The sequence below is a fragment of the Cebus imitator genome, unplaced genomic scaffold, assembly GCF_001604975.1.
Source record: "Cebus imitator isolate Cc_AM_T3 unplaced genomic scaffold, Cebus_imitator-1.0 Scaffold210, whole genome shotgun sequence".
In the NCBI taxonomy this organism is placed as follows: Eukaryota; Metazoa; Chordata; class Mammalia; order Primates; family Cebidae; genus Cebus; species Cebus imitator.
In genome coordinates, this window is record NW_016107525.1 from 1,356,095 (window position 1) to 1,372,773 (window position 16,679).

Sequence of the window (16,679 nt, forward strand, 5' to 3'; positions counted from 1 at the left end):
AAAAAAAAAAAAAAAAGAACAAAAGTTGGAGGAAGGGAGAATTTGCTCCTTCTGCCTATTTAGTTGGAACATCAGTCTTCTTCCGCCCTTTGGCTGACACTTACACCATCAGTTTCACTGGTTCTCAGACCTTCAGACTTGGACTGAACTATACTACTGGCTTTCCAGTTTGCAGACTGCAGGTTGTGGGACTTAGCCTTCATAATTGCATGAGTCAATTTCTCATAATCAATTATACATTATAATATTTATATACATTATTATATATTATACATTATACATATATATAAATCTTTATCCTATTTGTTGTGTTTCTCTAAATAACACTGACTAATATACAAACACAAAGGTTCACTAACAAAAGGAAGACCATGTGGGGCACAGTGAGAAGGCAAGCCAAGAAGAAAGACCTGAAAAGAAACCAAACCTGCTGACATCTTGATCTTGGACTTCCAGCCTCCAGACTGTGAGAAAATAAATTTCTGTTGTTTAAGCCACCCAGTCTGTGGTATATGACACCCCTAGCAAACTAACACCCCTTGGGTTAGGCAACCAACTTTTATGTGAGACAGTAAAAGCCTGATGCTAAAAGAAACAATTCATAAACTGAACTTAATCAAAATTGAAAATGTTCGTCCTAGAGAAGACACTGTTAAGAGAATGGAAAAGAAGCCACAGAATGGGAAAAAAAAGTTGCAAATCATATTTCTGACAAAAGAATTTCATTAAGAATATATCAAGAATTCTCAAAACTTAGCAATCAGAAAACTAAAGACCCAATAAAGAAATGGGTAAAAGATTTGATCAGACACTTCAAAGAAGATATACAGACAGCATAAACGCATAGGAAAAGATGCTCTATGTAATTAGTCATTATGAAAATGCAAATGAAAACCACAATGAAATTATACTACACACACCTAGTAGAATGGCTTACATTAAAAAACTGGCCATATCAAATTTTGTTAAGGATGTGGCGGAACGGAAACCCTTATACATTTGTTGTGGGAATGCAAAATAGTACAGCCACTTTGGAAAATAGTTTGGCAGTTTTCTTATAAACATACACTTAACATACGACCCAGTCATCCTACTCCTGGGTTTCTGTTTAAGTGGAATAAAAAGATGTATTCACAGAAAACCTGTCTGAAAATGTCGTAGCAGCTTTCTTAATAGTTACCCATAAATGGAAACAACTCAAATGTTCCTTAGCAGATGAATGGATAAACAGAATATGGTACATCCATCCAATGGAACATTTACTCAACAGTAAAAAAGGAATAAAATACTGATACATGCAACAACATGGATGAGTCCCCGTGATGTTGAATAATACATATATATTGCATCATTCCATTTACATGATATTCTATAAAAGGCAAAATTATAAACGTACAGAACAGATTGGTGGTTGCCAGGGAATAAAGGTTTGATTGCAAATGTAACAAGATAATTTTGTGGGAAGAGAAAAGACAGTGATGAGACTGGATCTTGATTATAGCGGTTGTGGTTACGTAACTGTGTATATTTGCCAAACCTTATAGAACAGTCACCAAAAAGAGTGAATTTTGCTGTATATAAATAAAAGATAAATAACAAACAAGTGACGAATTCAGATATTCCCAGAGTCAAACACCGTCCTTCTTCCTGTGGGGGAAGACCCCCTTTGCACAGTTTTCTACAAGTGAGGATAAGTTCAAGGATGAATAAGAGTAAAGTGAAAGATATCATGGTATGTATAGAGAAATGAAAAAAATTTATAATTGCTAAAGAGTGATGCTGAAGAATTAGACAGGAATAAATTTATGGAGGGCCTTGTGTGCCCTGCAAAATGGTTTTGCTCTTATACTGTGGGAAATAGGAGCTACTGAAAAATTTTGAAATAGAGAACGATATGGTCAGCTTTACATTTTAGATAAACCAATCTGGCTATGATATGGAGAGACGAACTGACATGTAGAAAGACTGTAGGCAGGGAGTTAGAAGGTTTTTGCTATTGCCCAGGTGAGACGTGAGAAAAGTCTGGGCTCAGGCATTATTTGTAACAGGAATATGGAGTAGGGGAAGGTTTCTGAACCCTGTGGAATGCAGACACATAAGCTCAGGGAAGTAATGACCTAGAAAAAGGATCATCTAACTTTGGAAGGCTTCTTCTCACTCTCTTGTTTTAGTCATAAGGGAGAGAATTAGTATTTCTTGTCCCTATTCTAATTTCCATGCTATGAACACATGCAAATCCCAGGCAATTTTGTAAAAACTACACAGCTTCATGTTTTTCAGATGTTTCAGTGAAATCCCATGGCATTTATTCTGTTGGAGCTTAAGAAAAAAGAAATCCAATGGCAACCAAATGGCAGTGATTAAACAACCCACAGTTAAGATAGCCATACATTCCGTTTTGCTAATAGACAGTCTGTTTATTCCTAATCTACCGGAATAATTATTATAGCATATTAATAACGGCACCTCCTTTCATTCTCAAGAATGCCCTGGTTTGAAAGGCAAATTTGTTGGTCACCCTAACCTATAGTAGCTTCTCCATTTCACTATTTTGGGGTGGGGGCGGAAGCCAGTATTAAAATGTCAATAAATTCATCTTTTGAATAACAATCTAGAGAGACTTGTTCATCTACAAAAGCCTATAGAAAAGCAAAACCAAATGAAAAGCTATGTAAAATAAACATAAATCATTTAACAACATAGAAATATATCCAATTAATGAAGTTGATCATCAATTATTGAGTTTTCCCATTTACTTTTATTCCTTTCATACTAACTCTGTAAAAGGTAAAGCTTTACTGCCCTTTTGTGTTTAAATTTTTCAGCACAGCATCCCCAAGGCCTTGCGGGGAATTAGGAGGTTGTGACTGGTTGCTAGGTCCCTCACTGTTCTCCTTTCAAAGCATCATTCTTCATTCTGTCTTCCTCAATCCTATGAGAAACCAAAGCAAGCTTGCTCAGTAGGGTTCCTTGTGAAATATCAAGAATTCTGCACTAAATAATCACCTCATTAATGCCAGGTCCACATAGGGCAGACAGAAGAGAAAGAAGCATAACAACTCTGTTTTCTGGCACACCATTCTGTCACATCAAGATTGGTTTTTGATATACCCCAAACCCTATTTTCACACTCTGACCATAATGCTAAAATACAATTCTGGCTTGTGTAAGCCAATACAAAAGTGATAGACAAATACAGTACTGAGGCAAAGAAGCTTGGAAGCAAAATAAAATAGTATTTTATTATTTTGGCCCATCCTACTTTCATAAAGGACTTCAGGCAATAAAATAAATAAGCAGTGGTTGTAATAAATTACATTAATTGTTAGCAATAATCAAATGAGAAGTAGCCATCACGTCACCTTTTTGTAAAACTTTTTTTGCTTGATCTTCAGTTTTGAAAGAATTTGAGTCCTGCAAACTCTTCTTAGGTTCAACATCTTGAATAAGATACAAACTCAAAAGATTAATACTTGGCTTTTTATCTCGGTAACAGTCCGATGCCTTCAAGCTTTCTAAAATGAAATTGAATTTGAATAAGGATAGTACTCCTGAGGTCTGCAAATTGTCACTTCTCAAAAGGCTTCTTCTATGTATTCCGTATTCGCTTTCTGAAGCCTATATGGCAGATAATTTAGACCCAATTCTAAGTATAAGATGTAACATGCATGTCAAAAATTTTCTTTTTAAAGAAACTGATACGCTCTTCAATTCCCTTAGATATAAAGAATTATCTACATAAAATGTATCCGCAAAAGATGTTTTGACATGGTAAGCATGGCCTTTTGCAAGAAGATAAAGAAAATGGCCTCTCGTCCACTTCCCTTACCCCAAACTGGGACCAAAATGGGTACTAAATCAGTTACCTTCACCATCTCTCCCATTATTTATTATGTTGCACTGTAATTTATCTATTTATCTATCTGTCTCCCGCACTAGACTCCATGAATAGGTTGAGGGCAGAGGTTGATTCCCATTCATCTTTATTTCTCTGGCATGTACCATGAAAGAAATTCTGTAACTTGTTGAGTGAATAAATAGGGTCTCATTTTAATTTTGTTAGAGGCCAGATGTACAACTTGTAACACAGTGCTTCTTACATAGTGAGTGTTCCATAAATGTTAACTTTTATTTACTATAATGGGGTCAGATGGAGCTGTGCTGGAGATTCCTACCGGCTATTAAATATTTAGGGATTTTGAAAGCTGATTAAATTATTGGTAGTTAGGAATAAGCAATGGTTGTGGTATTTACACCATGGAAATTGGCAAGCATTTAACTTTAATAGTAATGTGTTACTATTCCACACTCATACCCCCAAAACCAGTTGTTAATCATTTACCAACACACCACTGAGGTCAGATAGCCTACTATCCTGGGGCTTGAATACCTCCAATTGGTATTAATGTGTGTACATATGATAAACTGTACATATGATGTGTGTTCAATTCAGGAGATTGGAGAGAAGGAGAAAGAAAAGGGAGCATATAGGGAAAGTGAAGTAGTCAGCAACTAAGTGAAGCTCCAAATCCAATTTCCCATCACTAGTTACATCCCTTGGACAACAACCTTTACAACCACTTATAATACAGAGTCTCCTAGAGGGTTTAATTTTGGCTAAGAATAAAGCATTGGCTGATAATCTCAAAGGTGGCAATTCAATGCCAACCATGATTGAATTTACAAGAAATTGAATTTATCGTAAAAAACTTCACTGCCGGGTGCTGTGGCTCAAGCCTGTAATCTCAGCACTTTGGGAGGCCGAGGCAGGCGAATTACCTGAGGTCAGGAGTTCAAGACCAGCCTGGCCAACGTGAGGAAACCCCGTCTCTACTATAAATACAAACATTAGCTGGGCATTGCGACACATGCTTGTAAGCCCAGCTACTTGGAAGGCTGAGGCAGGAGAATTGCTTGAACCTGGGAGGTGGAGGTTGCAGTGAGCTGAGATCACACCGTTGCACTCCAGCCTGGGTGACAAGAGCGAAACTCCATCTCAAAAACAAACAAAAAATTCACAAGTATAATATTGACAACATAAGATTTTCTAACCATCAAAATTCTCCATGATGAACCAGGTTGCCTTGAAGGTTGTGAGTTCTTTGTGTACATTAAGAGTGTTCACACTGAAGCTAGATGAAAATCTTTAGAGATATTACAGAACAAATTCTTACCAGCGGATCCTTTAGCACCTTGCTCTTCAAACTCTCATCTGTAGACTTCTCAGGATCCATTCAAGACCTATTGAGTTAGAATCTGCATTTTCATAAGATCCCCAGGTTATCGAGATGAAAATTAATGTTCGAGAAAGCTTTGTTCTAGATTGCCTCTAAGGTCACAGCCACCTGTAGGATTCATGTGCCTCTATCACTTGGATGAAGATATACAAGTCATACCTATATTTTTCAGGAAATAAAATGTCAGAATAAAATGTCTTTACATTCAACTTCAGATACAAGTTCCAAAATAATCTCAATATACTTAAGAATGGGCAAAAATCAGCCAGATGAAAGTCGAAAATCAAAGTAGGAAATCTATGTTTAGACAAATTCTTAAAAAACTAAAAGAATCAGGGCAAATCCACAGGACGGAGGCCTGCGAAAACATCTAGGTGACTGACATCCAGGCAATTCATCCCTTATCTTTCTGTCCTAGATTCTGAGCTCTTTTCATTTGCTTTCATGGGTTTACATTACTTTATGAGTTTTCTGAAATCACTGCAGGAATATACAACAGCTTCTTAATTAGACCATTTAGTAAGATCCTTAGTTATAACAGCATCTGTTTCTTTTGGGCTCTTCCCTTCTTCCTTCTGGGCCTGGAGTAGAGCTCTGTACCAAATGAGTGCCCAATCAATGCTATTGACTGATACGAATTGTTACTATCATTTTAGATAGCGCCTTTGTTTCTATACCTTTCCAGTGACTACAAAGTCTGCATAACACAATAAAACAAATCCATAATGTAAATTTATTTACATAGATAAACATTATATGAATTTTATCAAAGCAATTAGCTGATATACATTCATGATTTCTAAATTATTATCTGAAATTAATATTTTTAGTTTAAACTTTAAGCTATAAATGTTTCCCAAAAAGTGACTACAGGTATTGACCACCTCTCAGGACCATGGCATCTCCTCCTGATCTGTGTTGAGTAGAACAGGGTTGGAAAACTTTTTCTGTCAAGGGCTAGGCAGTAATTGTTTTAAGCTTTGTGAGACATACAACTGCTTTCACAACTACTTAGAAGCAGCTGTAAACAACATATAAATGAATGAGTGTGTCTGTGTTCCAATGAAACTTTATTTACCAGAACAGGCAGACCCCAGTATGCTGACCCTTGAGGTAGAAGATTCTGTACTATAAGTAGCTAAGGTCTCCTTTTGCACTTATTCCATGTAAAGATTGCTCCAGTTCACAAGAATTTGTCCTCTTTTCAATACAGGAACTGATATTGTCCAATATAAACCAAAGAATACAATCCAAACACATATGTTGATAGAATGTTGAAAGACAGATTTGCACAAGGGTGTCTTTTGTTTCCATTTGTCTTTTTTTTAATTATGTTTTATTTTATTTTATTTTTTTAAACAGAGTCGTGTTCTGTCACTTAGACTGGAGTACAGTGGCATGATCTCGGCTCACTGAAGCCTCCGCCTCCTGGGTTTAAGCAATTCTCCTGCCTCAGCCTCCTGAGTAGCTGGGATTACAGGTGTGTGCCACCACACCCAGTTAATTTTTGTATGTTTAGTGGAGATGGGGTTACACCATGTTGGCCAGGCTGGTCTCAAACCCCTGACCTCAAGTGATCCGTCCACTTCAGCCTCCCAAAGTGCTGGGATTACAGGCGGGGACCACTGCATAGGTGCCATTTGTGTTTTGTGCTTCTGTTGTAGTGTAAATGCAAAGCTCTATTCATCTGCTTATCCTTCTCTATCTGATTCCAGAGGAAAATTCACACACGAAAACTCTTCTTTGACTCTGATAATGGAGATGGGCAAGCACATGAGCCAAGGCTGAATTAAGCTGCAAAAAGAAGTCTAGATTGAGAAGCTCAGAGACGTTTTGCTTTTTTCATCCTCTATCAGTCATGTAGAAGGAATGACCAGTTAGAGAAAGCAACCCTGCCTTCTCTCAGGAGGACCTAACTAATTCTCCCTAAATCTGTTTAGTTCCAAGTCTATGAGATTCCTTCTCATGACACTACTTTTCACACTAACTTATTTAACCAATTTGAAGAGGATTAAGGGCTCAGTTGACACTTATGGAATGAAAAACATGTTCTGGCAGCTTTGAGCAGTAGGATGATGAGTTAGAATGTCAGATAAAGGAATCTGGAGGCTGTATCCCATTTCAAATTCAAACAGATATCAGAAAGGCCGTAAAGGTTCTATTTTAATTTGCAAATTGATATATATCAGAAGCCAAGAAAGACAAACAGTCCTCATCAATGCAGCATTTTTGCAAGTTTAATCCAGAAGTTCACAGTTTCTTTGACCCTTATGAAACCGCCTTTGCAAAATTATGACTGAGACAGTGAAAGAGATCTAACTTAACTGACTCCATCTTGCGTCTAGCCTCCAAGCTGTCCTTGTTTATTCCTGGGCATAGGGTGAACTAACTTTGGGAGAAACTTAGGTTATAGTTTACAATTTAAACAAAGACGGTAACAGCCCTTTCCCAAATTAGACCTCCTTCTTGCCTGGGGACTAGATTGCCTTTGTAAGACTAACATTAACCACAAGATTAGAAATTATGGTTTAGGAGCCATGCAGCCATACAAGATTCTGACCCTCTCTAAACTTCTCCTAAGATCAGTGCTTGAGATATTTTGCAGACCTTGAACTTGATGGATCAGCTGGCACCACCTAGATCAATAAACTGGCTCATCTGATCTTGTGGCCCCCACCCAGGAACTGACTCTGAGGCAAGAAGACAGCTCTGACTCCCTGTGATTCCATCTCTAACCAATAAGTACTCCTGACTCACTGGCTTTCCCCCATCCACTCAGTTATCCTTAAAAACTCTGCTCCCCGAATGCTGGGGGAGACTGATTTGAGTAATAATAAAACTCAGGTCTCCCACACAGCTGCCTCTGTGTGAATTACTCTCTCTGAATTACAATTCCCCTGTCTTGATGAATCGGCTCTGTCTAGGAAGCGGGCAAGGTGAACCCCTTGGGTGGTTACACTTATGGTGCTCAAGATTACTTTGCTTCTCCCAGAACACTATGTAATAAAACGAAACTGATCAATGAAGAGAGACCTACCCTGCATGTGAAAAGATAGCTATGGGGAAATATAAAACAGTTTTATTTCGTGGTTGAGTCTGTCTAATATTTTCCCAATATTTTAAATTCAGTATTTTTACCCTGCTTAAAACAATACAGGAGAAGAATCCCTGTATTTTAACTTCGGAAAGTGTATAGCAACACTGATTTTGGCTTTGCTCTAGAAGAGATTTAGGGGTTAATTTATTTATTTGACAAGACCGACAGTACAGAGTCAGATAATCCAGCTGTTATAATTTTGAAGTAAGCATAAATGTGATTTAGAAGCATATTCATGTTGCTATGCACCTGCTGGTGAAAGATAGTAGTGAAATCCTCAGCAGAGGCACCAATTTCAGTAATCTTAATGAACTGGAGCCTGAAAACTATCAAGAAATAGCCACAACATCTTCAATAAAGAGAGCAAGCAAGAGAGAAAACATTGATAAACAGGAAAAATGTTAATATTGCTTATTCTTTGCAAGACATGCAGCAGATACACCCTCCAGCTTCCCTGCTTAAACATACAAATGAGTATGGGCTACTACCTCTTTCGCCTAAAGTGAATGTTGAAGAGAACCTTCAATCTCATTGACTAATTCAGCTGCTCCTTTAAATTGAATTTTTATACATATGGGTACACAAACCAATCTATATGCAGAACAATTCTTTGAACAGCATGCAAACGGTTTGGGATTACATGCTAGGTATCACACAAGTGAGTTTTCACAATACAAAAGAATGAATTCCTTATTGTGGCACTTGAGATAACAATACTAAAGAATTTCAGCTCAACTTTAAATTGCTCCCTTCAACTACTGTAGTTTTCTTAGTAGAAGTATAACATCCTTCTTAGTTTCTGCTTTCTTTTACCAAGTAATTGCTCATCTCTACTAAAGAATAGTCCATCCATCTTTTCATTCATTCAGTCAACAAATATTTATCAAACTATTATATATCTAGCACTATCTTAAACATGGCAATAGATAAATATGGCATGGTCCTGTAAAAATTACATTCTTCATAGGTATGACAACTATATATAGAAACTCTTCATATCAAAAAATAGAAAGTGAAACACATCTCTAACTTGAGATTGTTTTCTTTCAATCCAACAAATCTCCTTTTCTCTCTATATTGACCTTGGGTTTTGGTTTATTTAGGTGTGTCCCTGAGAAATTCTTCTTATCAGTCATCTTTCTTGAAAAGATATTATTACTAACCCAGAGCCTACCAGTGTATGTAAGGCACTGATTACCAGGGTAGAGCAGACAGAAATATAGAAGTGGTCTGAAGAAATACCTTAGCAATGGTACATGAGGAAGGAAAAAGTTAAGCCTCGAGGTATCTGTTGACATTTTTATTGGTGCATAATGAGAGTTTCAGCTGCTGATTCTGCCCCAACTCATTTGCCCAGGATTTTGCTGATAAGTGGAACCAATGAAGGAAAGAGGAGGCAGGAAAGGAGAGATTCTCTTTTAAATATTGCAGTATTTTATTACCTGAGCGGGGTTGATACACAACCAGCATGCACCGATATCTGATTGCTCAATATTTTAATATCACCCTGGGTGTAGGTACCAAATATAAAGTGCATAGAGAGCTTTAAAAACTATGTCACCTCTGCGATTTCGTCAGGGGGGAGGTGCCTCCCGAGGGGAGTCTTTAAAGGATAAATAGGAGCTAGGCTTGCAAAGAGGGCTGAGGGCATCCCAGGCAGAGAGAACATGCTCATAAATAAAAAACCATCATGAGGAGTATGCGTGAAGGTACTAGCATCCCAGTGTAGTAAAGTGTAGATTTTGAAATAGAGGTAGGAACTGAGCCCAGAAACAAAAGTACACAGGGCAAAAATTACTGCTGATTTTTGTATGGCATACTGTGGAATTGGGACTTTACCCTAAAAACTGTGGGGAGTCATTTAAAGGCTCAAGCAAGGCAATTTGGAGGGGTAGGGGAAGTTCCTGTGGTTAAATTTGCATTTAAAAAGGTTACTCAGGCTGCAATGTAGAGAAGAAATGAGACTGGGCAAAGGCAGAGAGTAAAGGTAATTTTGTATACCTGAGGGTTGGAGTTTTGCTGGACTGGTACAGCAGAAGGGAAAATTACATGATCTTTGTGAAGCCAGTATGAACAGAAAGTCTAGAAAAATTCGAACTGTCAAGGTAATGGATATCTCACTACAGCAAAGACTAGCTATAGTAGAATGGAGGGGAGAGAGTTGGAAAACTGGAGGTCATAACCAGAGGATGGATTCTTGGGGTTTAACATTTCACAGGTGGTGAGGTTCCAAGAAATGAAACTGCCTTTGCAAAAATTATAACAATGAGACAATTGTTGACAGTAAAAGAGATCTTTTACTGTCTAACCAACTCCATTCTTCCCTTTAACCTCCAAACTGCCCTAGGTCACTCCTTGTCAGGAGACTAGCTAGCTTTAGGAGAAATTTAGTTCGTAGTTTAAATGATAATAGCCCTTCCCAAAGAGCTAACCTGCCTTTGTAAAACTAATGAAAGGCCACCAGGTTAAGAGTATGAGAGGGCCCTGAATTCTGTTAAGATGTAGGCACAGTTAATGACCAGCCATTATTCCAGGGGTCAGAAGATTTGCAATCCCCAGTTACTCCTGTAAATAACATCACTATTGTAAAACATAAGATTGGCCTTTTGAGCTGGGCACGGTGGCTCATGCCTGTAATCCTAGCACTTTGGGAGCCTGAGGCAGGAGGATCATCTGAGGTCAGGCTGGCCGTGGTGAAATCCTATCTCTACTAAAATACAAAAATTAGCCAGTCATGATGGTGGGTGCCTGTAATCCCAGCTACTTGGGAGGCTGAGATGGGAGAATCGCTCAAACCCAGGAGACAGTGGTTGCAGTGAGCAGAGATAGCACCATTGCGCTCCAGCCTGGGTAGCTGAGCTAGACTCCGGCTAAAAAAAAAAAAAAAAAAAAAAAGGTTGGCCTTTTGAGATGTCTTTTCAGGCTTTTGCATTTCTGATGACTGGATGGTTTCACCTAGACCATTTTCTCACCACTATGATTGCACCCCCAACTAATCAGCAATACCCATTCCCTAGTCACCTGCCCACCAAACTATTTTTGAAAAACCCTAGCCTCTGAATATCTGGCGAGGCTGATTTGAGTAATAAAACTTCAGTCTCCCATTTCGCTGGCTCTATATGTATTAAACTCTTTATTGCAATTCCCCTCTCTTTATCAATTTATCAATGATTCAGTTTATCAGTCAATTTGTCAATCGACTCTATCTGGGCAGCAGGAAGCAAGAACCCATTGTGCAGTTACAGTAATGTAAATGTCTACCGTGTAGCCAGAAAAGTTGAATGCAGAGTTAGAGGTTGAGGCAAACAAAGAGCAAGGCTACAAGTGATTCACAGTTCTGACTGTATTAGAATAATCTGTGGTGGTTTTAGACATTCCAGAAACATTCCCCTGACCTTGAGAGATTCTGATGTAGCACGAAAAACTCAGATGCACACACTTCGAAAAACTTTTACAGATGTTTCCAGTGCAGACTGATATTGTAACGGAGGACGGGACACAGGGACTCAGCTCCCTCCCTGTAGATGGATCACCAAAGATATAATGGGGACGGGAGTAGAGCTGCCAGGGTGTCCCGCAGATGCTCCCAGTTTCCCCGATCGGATGTGCCCGGGTCCTTGGACTCCCTTGCCCCAGGAATGGGGGAAGGGGTCATGGAGGTGCTGTGAGCTTACTGTTCGAATGAATATTGTGGACCAAAAGAGTTTTGCAGAGAGCGATTTATTAGGCAGACAGAAAGAGAGAGAAGGAGAGAGAGCTCCCACGCTGCTGTGGGAGGGGTTCCAATGGAGGAATCTGCACAGTGGGATTTTAACCCAGGAGTTATTCCCGCCTCTTTTATGTTCTCATTTAATGAGAGGAGCTCTTCCAAACTTCCCCTAGAGTGATTGATCTTTGACTCTGATACTCGATTGGCTGTTAGGTCCGCAACTAGAGCCCCCTCCTCCCAGAGCTTTTCGCTGGGCTTCTTTTTTTATTTTTTTATTATTTATTTATTTATTTATTTGAGATGGAGTCTTGCTCTTTCGCCAGGCTGGAGTGCAGTGGCATGATCTCGGCTCACTGCAACCTTCGTCTCCCAGATTCAGCAATTTCCCTGCCTCAGCCTCCTAAGCAGCTGCTACCACAGGTGGGTGCCACGGCACCCTCGCCCGGCTTTTTAAACAAAGGAGCTCACCTAAAATTTCTACCTAGCCTGCACGCAGGAAAGTCAGACAAAGGACTCTAGGTTTCCGGATGGGGACGTGGATGGAGGCTTGGCGCTGGGAAGTTCCTGCCTTTGAAACCACACCCCTTCTCGACTCGGTTTTCCTTAACACAGTCCCTCAATATGGAAACTCCTGAGGTGGGAAGGATTATCCCAGCAAACCCTGAAGTCTCCAGATGACAGCGGAATTTGGGAAGAACAGAAAGCAAAGTCTTCACTGAAAGTAAGATAGATAGTGAGCAGAAAGTCAATAGATAAGGGAACTGAAGAGAAAGTGTGGGGTAGGTAGAAGGCACGAACTTCAAAGGAGCAGGGGTTTTGCTGGAGGGTGAAGGATTTAATTTGGCATCAGCCAGCCAAGGATGAAGGTGTAAACCTCACCTCTCAACGCTAACTTTCTTTAAATTGGTTTACACAACGCGACGTTGTTGGCACATCTCCAGTTCACCACTGGCATTTCCAAATTTTGATTCCACTTCATTCTGTGAAGAAAGGACTTCAGGGATGGTCTCATATTCTGAAGCCCTACTTTCCACTTTTCAGAGCTCATTCCTATCTTAGATATTTCATTCCCTTTTAGATGACCACAGCCCTTGGAGGGAATAAAATGTATCTTGTGAACTTATATCCACAAATTTTAATATATAGATTATATTCTATAATTGTCAGTAGCTCACTTCACTTACCTGGTTTTCAAGACATTTGTGTGAATGAGAATCAAGTGCTATTTATTTGATAATGTAAATTAGATCATTTTCAAAAAAATGGAATATAATGGAACACATTATGCAGCATTTGGACAAAATTCCAAGTGACTGTCTCTAGTAGTAATAGTAATATTAATAATGATGAAGCCAAACAAATAAAAAGCACCAGCTGGCCGCAGTGGCTCATGCCTGTAATCCCAGCACTTTGGGAGGCCGAGGTGGGCAGATCATGAGGTCAGGAGTTCGAGACCAGCCTGGCCAATATGGTGAAACTCCATCTCTACTAAAAAATACAAAAATTAGCCTGGTGTGGTAGCACTTGCCTGTAGTCCCAGCTACTCAGGGAGTTGAGGTAGGAGAACTGTTTGAACCCGGCAGGCAGGGGTTGCAGTGAACTGAGATCAGGCCACTTCCTGTCTTCCAGGCTGCGCTACAACCTGGGAGACAGAGTGAGACTCTGTCTCAAAAAAGAATAAAATAAAATAAAGCATCAAGTTTTGTTCCTCTAGTGCATTTTATTCCTTCTCTTTTAAATTGTTTTAATAATAAAAGGAATGCAAGCTCTGTGTAAAAGTATTAAATAATTCAGAGGTATCTAGAGTAAAAGTAAATGTCCTCTTTCTACAGTACCACACCCAGCTTCCCTCTCCTCATGTGCATTTCTTTCCAGAATGTCCCTATGTACTTATAAAGGGTATACATGTATGTATACGTATGTTATGCATTTTTATACAACTTCTCTTTCTGTTAGCCATATATCACAACACGAATATCCTCCCATGACAATACACATAGGTAAACCTCACTCTTTTAAGCATCTCTATAGCATTTCATAATGCACGATATTTTCAAGCAGATGCCGCCTCTTTTTGAATGCTTGTTTCAAAGGACTTACTGGGGCAGAAAGTCCTTCACCAAAGAGACATCTAAGCAGTACTTCAGTGTTCACCACATATCTGTATAATCTTGTTTTCTTATATTTAGAAACTTTCATCCATCTGGAATTTATCTTTTTGTATGATATGAGATAGATAGGGGTTCTGATTTTCCTATTCAAATAGAGAGTCAATTCTTCCTGTTAAAAATAAGTCTTGCATAAACCTTCTCATGTGCCTTTTTATGTGCATGTGTTAATATTTCTGCAGCATATATTCCTAAAAGAAAAATTGCTAGATCAAAGAGCATGCATATTTAAAATGTTGAGAAATCACTGCCCAAGTGCCTTTCAAAATAACACATTTCCACAAATAACATTTACATTTCCGCAAATATCTTGAGGGCCCATTTCCCCCATCCTCTTGCCAATTTTGTATATTATCAGCCTTTTTCATTTTACAAGTTAGCTTATTCTCTATGTTGACACTTCTCTCTTTGATTGTAAGAAAGCCTGAGAGCATCTTTTCCTATGTTATTGGCAACATCTCCTTTAACAAATTTCGTATATATTATCCTTACTTGGGCAGGGAGTGAATTTTTCTTATTGATTTGTAGGAGGTCTTTATATATTGCAGATATGAACTCTATTTATGTTAAAAAGTATTTCCTCAAAAAATGCCTGTCTTTTAATTTTGCTTAGGATAGCTTTCATAATACTGAAAGAAGCTTTTACTTCTCATTTTATCAGATCTTTCCATTTCTTTCTTTATGGTTTTTGGCCTTTATGTTCTGTTTAAGAACACTTTCCCACACTCAAGATTATTTTAAAGATAGCTATTACTTTACCATTCAGAACATAGACATGGGCAAAGATTTCAAGACAAAAACATCAAATGTAATTGCAACAAAAGCAAAAATTGACAAATGGGATCTAATTAAACTAAAGAGCTTCTTCACAGAAAGAGAAATTATCATCAGAATGAACAGACAACCTACAGAATGGGAGAAAATTTTTGCAATCTACCCATTGGACAAAGGTCTAATATCCAAAATCTACAAGGAACTTAAACAAATTTACCAAAAAAAAAACAGACAACCCCATCAAAAAGTGGGCAAAGGACATGAACAGATACTTCTGAAAAGAAGACAATTACGTGGTCAACAAATATATGAAAAAAAGCTCAATATCACTGATCATTAGAAATGCAAATCAAAACCACAATGACGTAACATCTCATGCCATTTAGAATGGTGATTATTAAAAAGTGAAGAAACAACAGATGCTGGTGAGGCTGTGGAGAAATAGGAACACTTTTACATTGTTGGTGGGAATGTAAATTGGTTCAATCATTGTGGAAGACATTGTGGTGATTCCTCAGAGATCTAGAACTAGAAATACCATTTGGCTCAGAAATCTCATTACTGGGTATACACCCAAAGGAATATAAACCATTCTAATATAAAGATACATGCACACATATGTTCATTACAGCACTATTCACAATAGCAAAGACATGGAATCAACCCAAATGCCTATCAATGGTAGACGGAATAAAGAAAATATGGTACATATATACCATGGAATACTATACAGTCATAAAAAGAAATGAGATTATGTCCTTTGCAGGGACATGGATGGTGCTGGAAGCCATGATCCTCAGCAAACTAACACAGGAACAGAAAACCCAGCACTGCATGTTCTCGTGTATAAGCGGTAGCTGAATAATGAGAACACAGGGACACAGGGAGGGGAACAACATACACTGGGGATTGTTGGGGGTGCAAAAGGAGGAAGAGCACCAGGATAAACAGCTAATGCATATACGGCTTAATACCTAGGTGATGGGTTGATAGGTGCAGCAAAGCACATGTTTACCTATGCAACAAACCTAGACATCCTGCACATGTATCCCAGAACTTAAAGTAAATTTTTTTAAAAAGATACATATTCTTTTACATTTTATTCCAATATGTTGTTACAGCTTGAGTTCCCCAGTATGCAGAATCTGAGATAGGGTTTAGCCTTCTGGATTTTTATTAGAGAGTGTTCTTGGAATCAACACCTGTAAATTGGAGGAAAAGGAAACAGAATTAGTCAGAGGTAGAAGTTGAGCTGCCATGCTAAGCCAATGACAACCTCAGCCTACCTCATGAGCAGCTCCACGGCTAGAATGACCCTCCAAAATTTTCTTTAGTTGAGCTGAGATAGCCATGCCTATGTATTCCTGCATGTGATCAGTCATTGGATGTGGACTGCCTTGGGAAGGGGTGTGACCTTGGGATAGTCAGCTTTCTGCAGCTAAGGCAATCACTGAAGCGGCTGGAATCTTCTAAAGACCATCTACTAACAGCACTCTCTGCAGCTGGGGCAGTAAGTCCTTCATCAAAGAGACATCTTAACAGTCCTTCAGTGTTCACAACGTATCTTATATATTTAGAATCTTTCATCCTTCTGGAATTTATTTTTATGTGTGATATGAGGTAGATAGGGGTTCTAATTTTCCTATTCAAAGAGATACCCAGTTCTTTCCTTTCTCTTCTTTTCTTTTTTTTTT